Here is a 16919-nt window from a genome sequence, read left to right as displayed (position 1 = left end):
GTCAAGGCCTCTTACCTCATGAGTTGGAGCTTTGAGGATGATTGGATCAACTGTCAGTCATTTCTTATTTTTAGCTTGTTGTATTGCAGGGATGACAATTCTCTAAACAGGAGTTTTCTTGGAATCATTCCTCTTCGACCTCAGATCATACTTGTGTTGATCATCAGTTTGCAGAACAACTCCACCATCCCACTCTTGGATGATCTGGTCATTGAATAATGACTTTTCATAGGAAGCTAAGGTTAGGAAGGAGGCACTGCCTTTGTCTTCCAGACAAGGGATCTCATCATCTTATTCAAACTGCTCTTCTTCCATGAATACATTCTGGAAAGGGGTCTTCACCCTTTGGTCTTCATTGGCATCTTTGCTTCTTTACAGAATCTGCAACTGATCATTAGCTCTTCTATATGGATATGGATTTCTAGGAGCAAAGGTATTAGGAACTCTTCCTTTCCCAGGGTGCTACTCAACCTTTAATTTGGAGATTTCAGAGGCTATTGACTCTATTATCTTGGTCATTTTATCAATCTTGGGATCTAAAGATGATGAAGATTCGCCTCTCTGTCTCCTTCCATCAACATTTCCCTTGAGCTTCTCTGCAGCCATGATGTTTGATTCTACTTCCAAGGCTGCATCCTGCATATCAGCTAAGGTAGCACATTGCCTCGCCCTCAATAGTATACAGAAGTCAGAATTAAAGGCACTAGCATAGGTGAGTTTGGTAGAGGTAGTGGTGGGTTTTACTTCAGCTGGTATCTTGTTGTACATGCGGTTAAACCTCTTATTAAAATCAGACAACAACTCACCATTTTCCCTCTTTAAGTTCCCAAACTCGGTGTGGTAGTAGAGTAGATCCTTCTTGTCCCCCCAATGCTTTAGGAATGCATCATCTAAAGCCTCAATATCTACTATAGACCTTGGGGTTAGTTCTCTAAACCATTTTCTAGCCTCTCCATCTAGACTTTGGACAAAGACTCTCATCCATACATCATCTTCACTAATTTCCAGGTTATCAGCATAGCTATAGAATGATTCAAGATTTTCCTCAGCTGTAACACCTTCAGTCCCGATGAACTTAGGCCTATACTTGTGATATTCTCTAGTAGGCATGGTATTCAAAGGAGTGGGTAGTACTAGAGGTCCATACCTAGCAGCTATGATTCTTTTCATTTTGGTAGGTGCTTGTGGACCTGCCATAGCTGTGGTGGCTATAAGGGTACTAGAAGTCTGAATGATAGAGGGTTGAGGAGTGACTGATAGGACTAAAGGATTATGATTGATAGGAGGAGAGGCTTCTTTCGGGCTTAGAACGGAAGGCGAACCTAAAGAACAAGGAGCTCTATGAATCTCTAGGATTTTTTCTTCACTGCTAGTATTAGATGCTATACTCTCAACATGTATTTGTTCTATTACAGGATTTTCTTGAAGAGATATAGAATATTGTTTAGAACTACCTGAACCTGATGCTCCTTTCTGCAATGCCTTTCTTTCTTTGATGATTTTTTAAAGGTCAGGTACTCGGTCAGCTTGTGGCTTCTGAGGATTTCTCCAAGTATGCCTCACAAATTGAGCCAAAACTATGAAGTGGAGTCGCCAAGAGGTTCATCCTCCAGTAGAGTCGCCACATAGATTACTACAACCCAAATAGTGTCTAGACTTTGTCTATCATCAAAGCTGGATTTGTGTCATCTCCCAGGGAGTCTCCTCTCCCAGCAGTGGTGCCAATTATGTTAGCACTCCAGGAAACTCTCCTAGGTTGTAGCTCAGAGATTCCTGGTAACATATAAATCTTCAATATCATTCTTTGAACAATTGGAATGGATTGGGGTTTGGATCAAGTCATATGACTGTTTCAACTCTGTTTTCACTCAAGACATGCATGAACACCTTCATCTTGACAAGGCTTTCGACCACTAATGCTCAATAGTTTATAGATTCAATGAATAGATGGAGAATCCTGACTGTACCAGCATATACAATCTAATTTATCAACGCAGAGATAAGATGACAATTATCTGGCATTAGATACAGAAGAAAACATGAATAACCTATTCAAGTGTAAGCTTATAATAGATGAGAAGATGGAAATTGAACATGTAACAGAAAAAGAAGCTGGAATGAAGATGAGACGCTGGGAGGAAAATAGTATCCATAGTCTCCAAAAGTTTAACACCTCTTCCTTCAAACTTTTAGCTATTTATAGGCTTTTTACAATACTCTCGAACTCTCCAAGGCTCAAGATGTCTTAATCTATCCCCTCTATCTTCTAACTACTTCATGCTGTAACTAGACAACATGAGCTCAGAGAGCTCTGTTTCTAACAAACTCGGTAATCAAATGCTGGTAATTTTGCCTCGCTGTTAGGTGGTTCACTCGTGCCAGCGCATTCCATGATCATTTCTGTTGGTTTGGGTGGATCGTGTTGTTGTTTTTCCCCTTTCAGCCATGCCTTTTGTTGTTTTATTTTAACTGTTCGACTGTCAAAAACACTGGCAAGGCCAACAAATTACCTTCTCGGGTGATAGTGGGGTACGGGGCCGTTGGATGGTGTGGATTGACAGTCGGACTATTGGTTAGGCAGCGGAGATCGAGCCAAGGAAGAATAGATGAGAGAGTGCACAGGAACCATCGGATCGATATGATCAATGGACATGATCATATCGCTAATTGCAGAGGTGAAGGGTTGGTAGACAGTGCGATGAAATTCTGATACGCCAATGGGCGATTAAGCAATGTGCGATAGTCGTCGAATCAACGAATGAAATGGACGGTGAAGATCGATATGATCAGATATCGGAGAAATGAGAGCGCAGCAGGAAGGAGATGAACCGAGAGTGGATTCGTGGTTTTTATGAGTATGGGTGTATAATTTTTTAAGTCTGGCTTATGGCTAAGAAAAGCAAGAGGAGATGTGGACCATCGGAGCTAAAACAGGAGACATTTTAGTAAAAATAGCATCATTGTACCTCAGGGCTAATAGGTCCCACTGCTAGTTAATCATGCTACACTTCCTCATAATCATCGCCCACTTCTGTTCACCATAACTTGACCACCTTTCTAATTTATTCCCCATTTGAAGTGACCTTGCTTAACATGTCCAATTGACTAACACTTTACTTTCCTTTATCAAACTGAAGGTGGCCAAGTTAGCTAGCCACCTTCGCTTATAAAATCAACTTCCTACATATTCCTACAACTTAATCATATTCGTACTTATGAGGGAGTATTCGTGAGGTGACATACCTGCTGATCCTTTTCCTTGCTGATGCATGCTGGAGAGTGGTGTTTCTATGTTGCTCATGACCCAGGTACATCTTCTTGATTACCTTTTTCTTTGTTGTTGATATTATTTTGTTGGTGGGTTGTTTTCTTGATGATGTGTAGGTGTTGACTTCCTCTGTTACTGCTGAGCTTTGGAGTTTAACTGCACTTGCAGTTATGATTCCCCTCTTTCAATCATTGTGCTGAAGGTTAGGCCTGGAATTGTTTTTTCTTCCGAATAGGTTGTTATAGGAAAACTATAGGATGTCCTGTAGCTACCACTTTTTTTGAATTTTTGTGTCCTGTCTCTACCTGGAGGGGGAATAGGTATTGGAATGAGTGGAAGGTGTGGCCATGGAGTGGTAGGTGAGGTAGGCTATGGGTGGCATGCCTCTTTGATGTTCTTTTCTCTTTTTTATTCATTTTTTATTCATTTTTTCTATTTTTTTCTAACTTGATTTTTTTTTTTTATGGATACAGTGGGTGACATGGTCATGAAGGGGGTTGGCTGAGGTGTGGTGAAGTTAATGGCCTTCTTTTTTTATCCCAAAATAGGCCTGCATCATAATTTCTCCATTGGACTGCCTTTCCTATAGATTTTCAAGACTTCCTGGAGTACTATAGGAAACTCATGTAGTAATTACAGGAAATCCTATAGAAAGCACAAAATTGCCTGAAATTTGAATTTTCCTGTTGTTGGAGATGATTATGGATGAATGAACATGGGAATTATGGAGGAAATGGATAAAGAAAAAAATTGGGTTTTGTAGGGATTGCTTCCCTCTGATATCTGTGTCCATTATCTTCTTTGAAACCCTGCAAAAACCAGAATCGTTATGAGTGGGCAGGTTTGAGGTCCCTGTTATTATTTTTGTGCTTTTTCTCTCTCTTTTCTTTTTGAAAGAGAGCCAAGCTGCCTCAAATGAGGTTTTCATCTTGGTTCCCTGCCCTGGGCACCTCAAAAGAAGTTCTCACCCAAAGGTCTTTTATTTTTCCCTTTTTTTTCTTTTTTCTCACTCTTTTTTTTAACACTCTTGGGCTGCCTCAAAGAGGTTTTCAACTAAAGAGTGGGCCTCAAGTGCCTCATGGAGGTTTTCACCTAGGTCTCTTTATTTCTTCTTTTTCTTTTTTCAAAACTTTAACAGACCTCAATAACTTGGTCAGGTGGAAACCGAGACTCCTTCAATCACCATTACTACCTTGTTGATGCTACTAATGAATGCCTTCTTTAAAAAAGGAATTTTGTAGACTTTCAACCTATGCCCATTGACAACCAAAGGGATGCCTTCTTCATCGATGGTTCTTATATGAACAACACCATTATCATTGAAATTTTCTATCACATATGGTCCCAACCATCTAATCATCAACTTGCCTTTGAAATATTTGTATCGAGAGTCATACAGCAGGGCCTAATCGCCTTCTCGAAACAGTTTGTCTTTGATATTTTTTTCATGTCACTTTTTTATTTGTACTTGAGTCACATTTTTGTGTAGGAGGGCTTGCATCCTAAATTCATCTAACCCATTTATCTATATAAATCTCTCTTTTTGTGCTCTAGTGACATCTAGATCTAATTGTGATGCCATCCTTAAGGTGTTGTACTCAAATTCAATGGACATCAAAGCCTTCTTCCCATAGAACAAGTAATAAGGGGTGAAGCCAGTGGTGGTCTTCCAAGTTGTATTGTAGGCCCAAGTGGCCTCCACTAGTTTGTCTTCCCAATCCTTCCTACTCCTGCTAACCACTTTGGTGAGAATGCTTTCCATTACTCTGTTGGTGACTTCTACTTGTCCATTAGCCTAAGGGTGGTAAGGAGTGGAATTTTTTCACTTTATCTTATGTTGGTTTAACATATTCTCAATCATGTTTGAGGTGAATTGATTGCCTTGATCACTAACCAACTCTCTAGGCTATCCAAACTTGTTAAACACATTCTCCCTCAAGAACTCAGCTACTTTTTTGTCTATGGCTACCTTGACAACTTTGATTTCAGCCCACTTTGTTAAGTAGTCGGTGCACACAATGATGTACTATTTCTCTCTGGATGGAGGATCAATGGGCCCAATGAAATCCATGCCCCACTTGTCAAATGGCTCAAAAGTCACTTGAGGTTGCAAAGGAATTTCATCCCTGGGAGTAGGTTTCCCCATCCTTTGGCACCAATCACACTGGATGGTAGACATTCTTGCATCTTGGTGGGGAGTGGGCCAGTAATAGCTAGCTTGTTGTACCTTGAATGTTTTCTTTTGGTTGCATAGTGACCTTGACAAGGCCCATCATGAAAAGCTAGAAGTATGTCAAAAACTTCCTCCTCCCTAACACATCTTCTCAGAATTTGATCTGGGCCCAACTTGAAGAGATTTTGCCCAATCCAAGTGAATGGGGCACTTTTCCTTATAATTCTGCTCTTCTCCTTGGAGGACATATCTGGAGGGAATTGTGGAGCTACTAAGTAGTTGGCTATGTCAGAAAACCACGGAGAGAGAATTGAAATGGCAAATAAATGCTCATCTGGTAGCTAGTCATTGACCATTCCTTCCTCACCTACAAGAAAAGTCAATCTGGACAAAAAATTTGCAACTAAATTTTCTCTGCCAAGCTTATCAATAATAGTTAGATCAAATTGTTGTAACAAAAGTAGCCATCTAATAATTCAAGCATTCACATTAGGTTTGTTCATCAAATATTTAATGGCAGCATGGTCGGTATGTACAAATGTATGGTAACCAATAATGTAATGCCTAAATTTATTCAATGAATGGACAAAAGTTAGGAGCAGTTTTTTAGTCATTGTGTAGTTTAACTTGGCTTTGGACATATTTTTGTTGATGAAGTGAATGGCATAAGGTAGCTTGTCATCTATCTGGCCTAGATTTACTCCTATAGCTTTGTGAGAGGCATCATCATGTATATGAGAAGGAAGAGCCCAATTTGGGCCTCATAGAATAGGTGCAATAGTCAACTTGTCCTTTCAAGTTTATAGGGCCTCTTGGCAGCTTTCTAACCATAAAAATGAAAAGTCCTTGGCTAATAGACCAAACAAGGGTGAGGCTACCTTGCTAATCTCTTTTATGAATCTCCTATAGTATCCGGCTAAGCCTAAGAAACTTTTGACATCCCGCTGCTTCTGAGGAGGAGAGACCCTCTTTATGATAGCTATCTTATTTCGAAACTAAGGTATAAGTTCATTTCAATGCATTTTTTTAACACCTTTCCCAAGTTAGAGAGAGCCTCCAGGAAATCGCACCCATAGGGGGTGAAATCATCCATATAACTTTACACATAATCATGGGCTAGCTCTACAAAGATGGTCAAGACTTCTCTCGAGAAAGTGGCAGGGGAATTTCATAAACCAAAAGGAAGGACCCTATAAGAAAAGCTATGTTTGGTCAATTTAGTGTGTCCTAAATTTCTATTTAAAATGTCAATCCGGGAGTCGTAAACTGCTGAAGTGAAGTGCACTGTATATGCAAGATAACCAATTTCTTAGTTCTTTGTCGTTTTTTAGTTTTGGTTTGTTTTTGGGTTTATCTTCTGTGGATTCCCTAGTATGAGATGGCAAAATTGAAAGTCAAGTATGGATGGTAATGGTGATTTCTACAATGATTCAAGTATGGATGGTAATGGTGATTTCTACAATGATTTTCCAAACTTTAAAGTTCTCAAAAAGAAGGTTTCAAACTGATTGTGATGAAATCAATTCTCAAAAGAAAATAAATGTACCAAAACAGTGAACTAGTGACAATGGCCCAGTATCCTTACTGTTGTATAAAAAGAAAATAAAAAACTAAACTCAAAGCAACTCAAAGACTGAAAGCAAAGAAAAATAAATCACACTACTTCAACCCACATTCTGACCCTTCACCTTTCGACTCGCTCCGGCTATAGGAAGTAATCATAAACAAGCTGAGTAATATGATATCTAAATTGCAAGAAATCAAATTTCATAAAATGAAACTAAGATTTAACTACTCATTCATATTTCAATTCCTGAAAATGACATAAGTAATTTAATCACTATCTTGCAGGAAAGCAAACTAAATTATACTACATCAAATAATATTCTGATTCCTCACTAATTGAGTCGCTTGGCTATAGGAAGGAAATCATAAACAGATGAGTAATATGATATCTAAGTTGCAGAAAAGTAAATAAGCAAAGAAAAATTGAAAGAAATGACAATGCTGGAATTAAAACTCAGAAAATGAATCAGCAGAAAGGACAAGATGATCTCATGTTAGTAGTCATTAAAACTATGTAATTTTCTCGAGCTGCCTACAAGAACCTGAAAGACAAAGACTGATCAGCTAGCAACCATGAGAAAGCATAAAAGAAAAGATAAACAGCAGTTAGTATAAATATCAGGAAGTATATACAAGCAACTAATTATAAAAGCAGTAACATAATGAAAGAAGGCGAGAAATTATACAGTAGATATAGAGCCTTGGTGTACAGGGGCCCTCTGCAACCTCGGCCAATCAATACTCAGTCACAAATCGAATTCAAGAATGTTGTCTTCTCATATATTAAAGTGCAGTAAAAACATAGAAATAGAGCACGGTACAGTGGGCTCGGAAAACACAGTCAAGATTACATATCAAAGCTCACTATCTAGCATATACTAATGCGTTATTTATAAGTGAAAACACTATAACTGATTCCTAGATTCTACGCTGCTAAACAGACACGTAAATCTCCACGGCCTGAAATCTAGCGGTATGGTAATCATGACAGATAAATCCATGTAGTGGTGGCTGCTCGATTCGGTTCAAGGATTGATCCACAGGTGTTAGCACACCTCCGTAGATTGAGGATCTTGCCACGCAAAACTTCACATGGGCAAAACAGAGCTGTGCCACCGCAAAACTCTTGGTTTGACCCCTTCTTTGACCGTCTCTGACCATGGCTGTTTGTGAGTGATTCGGCTAAACCAAGGGGACACGCTCCATGTACATGTCATTTGTAGCTTTCCCATGTGGCCGGATTCTCCATTGATACCTGTAACATAGTCTTTAACAAAATGGCTGCGGAGACTTGAGCTGGCTACGGAAAGTGACAAGTTTCCGCAGCTGATTGAACAAAAATCTAAATCAAACAGCAGTCATAAACATAGTTAGGAAACCATTTCATAAGCTCTTTTTAGACTAATATGCAATGATTTGACAGCTTGGTGGATCAAGTAAATGGAAAAGAAGGCTGAAAAGGTATATAGGGAAGATGCAGGTTTGGGACTCAACATACCCCCACTGTGAAGGTGTTGCATGTCCTCATGCAACCAAAATTTAGTCATTCCCCTTTAATCCATATGTTCTGAAGCCTCTGCTAGGACATCTAGTCCTCTTTTCTTCTTCTTTGGTGCTACCACCATCCTGGGTTTCCTTATTAGACATCTGAATTTGAGATTGATCAATTCTCTGCTCAACTTTCTGCACTTTTTCTTTAGTTTCTTGTTTTTCTTTTGCCATAGTCCCAAATGAAGCATAGTTTTATCATGAATAATTTTATCTACTTTTCTCTGCTCCTTAAGTGCTTCATTTTCTTGCTTGATATGTTGGTTCAGAACCTCTAATTCAAATACCTCTTGCTTTAAGGATTGAACTTGTGCATCTGGTGTCATGTGGGGCAGAGTGGTACTTGGACTTGCAGTTGTTTTTTCTAAAGATTCAAGGTAGTCATATACCTCCTGTTGACTAGGATCTATTTCAGGTGTCTTTCTTGGACTGAGTTCAAAATCTTGTGGAGGAGGAAGACTGCTTTCTAGCTCTAGCCGAGAAGGTCTTTCATTAACATGTGGAGGAGTAGTTTCAATACTTGGCTGAGGACGAGGTGGACTACGGCCAGTTGGAGGTTTCTTGGGTGTTTCCCCACCCAAGTCAATGAAGTGGGGCCGTTTTACTTGTGTTTTACTCCCCTTTCCTCTAATCCTGGTGCTTCTCCTTAAATATGGTGGACTAGTACTCCCTTCTTGTATGCTCTATTTCCCTTTTTCCTTTTTCTTTGCTATAGCAGCCTGTTCTTGAAGATGCACTAATCTCTCCAACAATGTTTGATAATCTTCCTCTATAAATGGATCAAGTGATTGGTAGACTTCTTGTATGTTTCTTTTGCCTTTCACTTTTCTCTGTTTCTTGTCTTTAGTTCTGTCCTCTTTTTCTTTTTGACCAACTTCTTGAGTTTCTGTAGTAGGAAAGTCTTGGACTATGGCACTCTTTTCTTTTCTCCTACTCTTTCTTAGTGTCTTTGGTATACTACTTTCAGATGCCTCAGATGGATCTTGAAAGTAGTTTCTTATCAAGAATTGTTCCCAGTTATCTTTGTTTTTCTTCAGTTGGTCTTCAATGAGAATCTTTACAAGTCCATGATGATATAGATGAGGTTCTATATTTCCTATGTGTTTTTGGACTCTGATACTCATCTTCTTCAAACTCAACAGTAAAAAATAAGGCAAATTAAGAGTTTGACTCTCTAAGAAATTCATCAACAGTCTAGCATGGTACATGTATATTGAACCAAAGCATCCTTCACAAGTGATAAATTTTTGGATAACTAACAGCAGACTGACCCATTCTTCTTTCAATGCATGAATAGGAATTCCTTTTGTAAACACAGTGGTGTCCATACCTGGGTTTCTTAGCATAATTCTCCATGCCTTTTCGTCCACGCTTTTGTTTTTAAACCATCACTCACCTTCCTAGGGTAAGCCTGTGGCAGCTGCTACTGTTGTTTCAGTCACCGTGAGCTTCAAGTATCCAATCTCCACCATTTGGCCATCAAAAGACCGTGCAAAGCCTTTGGTTACCTCTTTATTATACCCTTCAATTTTTGGATGAAGCGTAACCATTTGGCTTTCTTCAGCAAATCTTTTGCTTGAGGGTAACCTTCTAAATATTTAGGTCCTTCTGGTTCTGCTCTTAGTAATCTTCCCATTCCTTCCTTTGTTTTGAATTTCAATTGAAAACTCAATTGTGTGTGAGGGTTTAGCAGAGGGAAGGTGGCTCGGTTGCAGGGTTTTTGGCAAAATACAGTGGCTGAAATCGGTAGATGGATAGCAGGTAACGGGAGTGCTTCGGGATTACAGGCGGAACAGAGGATGAGCAGCCGCAATGAGTTCACAAGATGAAATGTGGATGTATGTGAAGAAGATGGTCTTAATAGAATGGTAAGTGAATGGAGTGAAGTCGAGATTTTGAATTAACGGTTGCGTACGAAATGTTACACGTTTTAATGGATGGCTGTGGAAAATGCGGTGGAGAGGAGCCGTAATGGGATAGGTCACATCTCATGATTACAGGTGGTGAATGAAAGTGCAGTCGACTATGAGTTTAAACCTGAAAATCAATCATGAGACCGTTAAGAAATGAATGCATGGTGTGCGGAATAATATTGTGGAATGGGAGTGGGTAATGGAGCTATCGTACCAATCATTGCACATAGTAGAGCTTTTATGGTTTGATAACTATGCATAATCATGACTTTAATTGCTATTTGATTAAAAAAATTTGCTCATACCTTTGGAAACCTTGTCATTTCTTGCTCATTAGCTTTTAACCAACTGCTCTTCCTTGATGTCTTGGAGATGCTCCATGTATTCATAGCATATGCTCAATCACACCTGCATTTTCATGATTATTGCACTAACATTTTGACTGTGGATTTGAAAAACAGAGTGGTGGTTGCGGAAACTATTTCTGGCTGCAGAAACTGCTTCTGACTACGGAAACTGCTACCAGCTACGGAAACTGACACAGTACCCTCTTAGCTAAACAAAGATAGTTAGATAATAACTAACTGAGTGAAAATAGTCCTAAAATGGACTTTTATTGATGAAATGAAATAAAATGAGTGAAATGGAGTGAAATGAAGCGGAGTGAAGTGAAATGAAAATAAGATGGAGATGGAGTGGAATGGCAAACGAGGTGGAGTGAAGATGGGAAAAAAAGAGAGAAGAGATTTTTTTTGGAAAACATAGAGTGTCAGGTGTCCCTAATTTTCACTCTACATTTTCTGTATAAGACTGCAAATCTGTGATTGGTTTTCAGTCTTATACAACTTTTTTTACTTTTTATTTTTTACTGAAAGAAACAAAGGCTAGGCTGGTGGGGAAGAAGGATTCTTCTTCACCAGCCTTATTGCAGAATTCTCTTGAAACAGTTTTACAAATTCCTCTTTTGAGAGTGGCTTATGATAAATTTTCAGTCGGTGGCCATTCACAATGAGAGGAGTTTGAAATTCATCAATGGTCTTGATTCTTACCACTCCATTGCTAAAGACTTTATCAATCTCATATGGCCCAAGCCAATGAGTCTGAAATTTACCTTTGAAGTCTTTAAAATTGGAATCAAACAGCAGTGCCCAATCTCCCTCTTGAAACTTTTTCTCTTTGATGTATCTGTCATGCCACTTAGCTCTTTGATGTTGAACTAGATCAGTTCTTAAAATTGCTTCTTGTCTAATTTCATCTAGCTCATTCAGTTGCTATATTCTGTGCTTTTGGGCTTCTGATAGATTCATCCCCAACTGAACTGCCATCTTGAAAGTCTTGACTTGAAATTCGATGGGGAGCAAGACTTCTTTCCCATAAACAAGTTCATAGGGAGAATGTCCTGTTGTGTTCCTCCATGTAGTTCTGTAGGCCCACAAGGCTTCAGGAAGCCTCTTTGCCCAATCTCTTCTGTGTAGATGGACAATTTTGGTGATGATTGCTCAAGAACTTTGTTTGTAGACTCCACTTGGCCATTTGCTTGCGGATGGTAAGGAGTAGATTTTCTGTGCTTGATTTTGTATTCTTCCATCAGCTTCTCCATCAAGTTAGATATAAATTGACTTACCTGATCTGTCACAATTTCTCTTGGGACACCAAAACGAGTAAAAATATCCTCATAAAGAAAATTAACAACTGAATTTTTAGTGGCAGAAGGCAATGCTTTGGCTTCTACCCATTTAGTGACATAATCAGTGCATACCAATATATACTTCTTCTGTTTAGATGGTGGATTAATGGGTCCAATGAAATCTAAAGCCCATTTTTCAAAGGGTTCGATGAGTACCTGTGGTTGTAATGGCATTTCATTTGAAAGAGTCGGTCTCCCAACTCTTTGGCAGCTGTCACACCTTCTGACATATTGTTTTGTATCTTTGAAGAGGGCAATAATATCCTAAAGAAAGGATTTTATAGGTCGTCCTTTTGTCAGAAAAGTGTCCACCGCATGGTTCATCATGACATGCCTTAAGGATGTCAGGAATTTCATCTCCCCAAACACATCTTCTGATCACACAATCTAGCCCTGTTTTAAAAAATTCATTAGAAATCCATGAATAATTCTTCTTTTTTCACTAGGAAATAAATGTGGAGGTAGCTTCCTTGTAACCAAATAGTTAGCAATATCTGCATACCAAGGAGTCTTAGTAGTTACTGCAAATAAATATTCATCTGTAAACTTATCCTCTACAGGAGAATCTTCGTTAGTATTTTGGATTCTAGACAAGAAATCAGCTACTGTATTTTGTTTCCCTGGTCTATCCAACACAGTAATATTGAATTTTTGTAAAAGTAAGAGCCATCTTGTAACTCTGCCATTAGTAACAGGTTTGTTCATTAGATATCTAATTGCAAAATGATCAGTATGGACAAAAGTTTCATAGTCTGTTATATAATGTCTAAACTTATTGATTGCATGAACAACAACTAAGAACTCTTTTTCAGTCACAGTATAGTTTAACTCGGTGGGAGTCAAATTTTTACTGGTGTAATAAATGGCATAAGGAACTAAATCCTTTTGACCCAACATAGCTCCTAGAGCTGTATCTGAAGCATCTGTAGAAATATGGAAAGGAAGTTTCCAATTTGGCCCTCTCAAAATGGGTGCTTCAGATATTCTTATTTTCAAAGTTTCAAATGCAGATTGACAATCAGGATCCCATTTGAATTCACAGTCTTTTGTAAGTAATTTGAAGAGTGGAGATGCTATTTTGGTGAAGTTTTCGATAAATCTTCTATAGTATCCAGTAAATCCAAGAAAACTTCTAACATCTTTCTGACAATTTGGAATAGGAAACTTGGAAATGACTTCAACTTTTGATCTATCAACTTTAATCCCATCCCCCGAAATATGATGTCCCAAAACAATACCTTCAGTAAACATCATAAAGCATTTTTCATGACTCAATGAAAGGTTTGTTTCTTTACACCTTATAAGGACTTTTTCCAAATTCTCTAATGCCTCTTCAAATGAATTACCATAAACTATAAAATCATCCATATAAACCTCTACACAATCATGGATTAGATCATAAAAGATTCCTAGTACTGCCCTTTGAAATGTTGCAGGTGCATTACATAATCCAAAAGGAATTACTCAGTAAGCAAAAGTTCCCCATGGACAGGGAAATGTGGTCTTATCTTGATCTTCAGGTGCTACCTGAATCTGATTATAGCCACTAAAACCATCCAAAAATAAAAATACTTTTTGCCTGCTAAAGTATCTAATACCTGATCGATAAAGGGTAAAGGAAAGTGATCCTTCAAAGTTTCTTTGTTCAATTCCATGTAATCAATGTATACCCTCCATTTACCATTCTTTTTAGGTACTATAACCAAAGGAGAAACCCATCGGCTATCTGAAATTGGATAAATGAAGTTTATATTGAGTAGTTTTTGGAGCTCTTCTTTAACTATCTCCCTAAGGTTTGGATTCATCCTTCTCTAAGGTTATCTGATGGGTCTACTATTTTCCTTGATATAGATGTGATGAATGCAAGTATTAGGGTCAATACCTTTCATATCGGTATACTCCCATGCAAATGTAGTAGAATGTTTTTCCAAGATTTTGGTTAGCTCTCCCTGTTGTGATTTTTCCAAGTTTTTGTTGATATTCAATGTTTTACCTGGAAAGATCTCAATGGTGGAACTACCAAACTCTTCCATAGAGAAAAGAGGAATTTGTCTAGATGATAGATACTCAATGTCAGAATCTAATTGAAATTCTGTGTGGTCATATTCTGAAGATGTTTCAAAGTTTTCTAATGTGTTTAGAATTTGACTATCTTCACTGATTTCAGAAATGGTAAAGACAGGTTGTATAGTATCCTCATCATCAACCCACTCATTATCTCCTATTTCTGTAATTGCTTTTGCTGGAGGATACAGATTGAATTTCTTTGTCGGATTACCATAAGAAATATACATATCCCCAGACCTACAACTGATAAAAGCATCAGTTGTGGCTAGCCAAGGTCTTCCTAAGATGAGAGGGTGTCCTCCTAAATTACTCTTGGGAGTTAAAATCATAAAATCTATTGGATATTCCAAAGAGTCTAAGGAGACCGAAATGTCTTCTAATACACCATCTGGTTTGATAATTGATCGATCTGCAAGTTGCAATAAAGTAGGTGTAAAAAGAAGATTAGGAAGTTTCAGCTGTTCCATAGTCTGTCTACTCATAATGTTGATAGCAGCCCCTAAATCAATCAAAGTATTTGGAATTTCTACCCCATTGATATGTGTTTTGACAATTGGACTATCGGGATCTACATACTTCTACATAGTAATTTTTCCCATCATGATATCTGCAATTTTTCCTACTAGGTGGATTCTTCTTGCATCTCTCGGTTTCCTTCCTGGTCTTTTAAGACTCAACTCCTTTATTGTTTTTGCTAGAATAGGAATCTCTCTAATGGCTTGTAACAAGGGAATCTTGATACAAACATTCTTTAATTCATCTAGAAAATCATAGTCAGGCAACAAGATTTGTTTTTCCACCCCTTTGTCAATTTGTAATCTTTCAGGAAAAGGAGGTGTGGATGAAGATGCAGGTTGCTCAACTATAGGAGTTGTGGGAGTTGACTCTTTTTCTTTTTCTTTTTGAATGTTTGGGTTTTGAAGAGATGCTTCAGAACCTTTATTGGCTTCAAGAGAATCTTCCTCAGAAATGTTTTTCTTTTGAGCATCTATAGAAGGCTTATGTAAAACTCTACCAAATCTAAGTTGTACATCATTGAGAGGAACAATCATATAGGTAGGAAATTGTTGTCCTTCTACCATGTAAGAATTTTGAGGGTTTTTATTGTTGGGGTTCGGTAATGGCTGGGAAGGTAATTGATTTGTCTTCTGTTAGAATGGAAGCAAGAGTTGAGAATTTGGATTCTGTTGAGAAGGTTGTTGTTGTTGTGGAAATGGCAATGATAGTTGTGGATTTTGATTTGGAAGTTGTGGAGCTTGTTGATTTTTAAAAGATGGAGGATATTGATAAAATTGAGCAAATCTCCCATAAGGATTTTGCATACCTTGTACCCATGATTGAAAAGGATTTTGAGGTTGGGACCAAGGTTGTTGCCAAGGATTCCAATTTGGTGGGGGTTGAAAGTTCATAGAGTTGTTAAACCCTTGATTTTGTTGCCCCTGCCAAGGTCTCCTTGCAACAAAACAGAGAGACTCAATTGAATTTGGATCTGCTTGAAAGACAGCTTTGAGCCCAGGAATTGAAGGACAATCCTTGGTCTCATGGTTTTCTAAAAAAATCACACATGTTTCTACAACTTTTGCATCCAAGGGACATTCCCTTTGAGCATGTTTCTTTCTACATTTTGGGAAAAATATGGCCAAAGATTCAGCTTCTGCTTTCGGCTTGTTTTGTATTTTAAGGGTGTCTAGTTGCTCACTAAGACTCCCTAAGATATCAGTTTTGAATTCATCAAGCATGTTGCCAATCTCAGCCCTACTTACTGATCCAGTTGCAGATTTGTTTGCTCTAATGAGAGAAGGATCTCTAGGCCCTTTTCCAGTTTTATATTTTTCCCTTGAGAGATGGACACATAGCTCTGCTATATCATGAAGTGGAAGTTGAGATATATCTCCTTTTCCCATCATGTTCAAAATATCTACCCATTCATCTCTAATGGATTTTAATAGAAGGGCTTTCAAGGTTTCCTCATCTAAGTTATTCATTTTTTCTCTTTTCAGGTTGTATTGAAATCTTTCAAGTAAATCCTCTAAGTTTTCATCTTCTCTTTGCACCATTTTGAATACCTCATCCTTGTGATTGGTGGGCATACAATAGTCCAGATATCTATCCAAAAAATTTTGTTTCATATCATTCCAAGTCCTAATGGATTGAGTGACTAATCCCATGAACCATTTTAAAGCAGCTCCTTTCAATGTTGAAGGAAACAATTTGAGTTTTTGAGAGTCTTCCAGATAATCATAAGTTCGACACACAACTTCAAACTCAAATAGAAATGTTTTAGGATCCTCATTTCTTAACCCATGAAAGTTTGGGAGGACAGATGGTGAGATGATTTTCATTGTTGCTCGAGAATCCTCATCGACTATAGGAAATCTGAATGAGTTATCTCCATCCCTATTTCCCCCATTGTTACCTCCACCTCCTCCATTGTTTCCTCCTCCTCCTCCTCTACCTCTACCTCTACCGAATTCGTTTACTACTTCCTCTGTCAGGATAGTTTCCTCAGAGACTTCAGAGTCCTCTGGTTCCTCTACTAATGGCGAACGAGGAGGAATTTCTCCCTCTTCTTCTTCAGGTGATTCTACTTCTTCAACTACAATGTGTCTCCCTGTAGAAGGAAAGAAAGGATCTTTTTCCTAATTCAGATTCGATGGATGGTGTGGGAGAGTCTCCTAATTCAACTACTACCTCTTG

Source organism: Pinus tabuliformis, chromosome J (assembly GCF_031772625.1).
Source record: "Pinus tabuliformis cultivar Carrire ecotype Pingquan chromosome J, CPIR1, whole genome shotgun sequence".
NCBI lineage: Eukaryota > Viridiplantae > Streptophyta > Pinopsida > Pinales > Pinaceae > Pinus > Pinus tabuliformis.
This window is presented reverse-complemented; position numbering follows the sequence as displayed.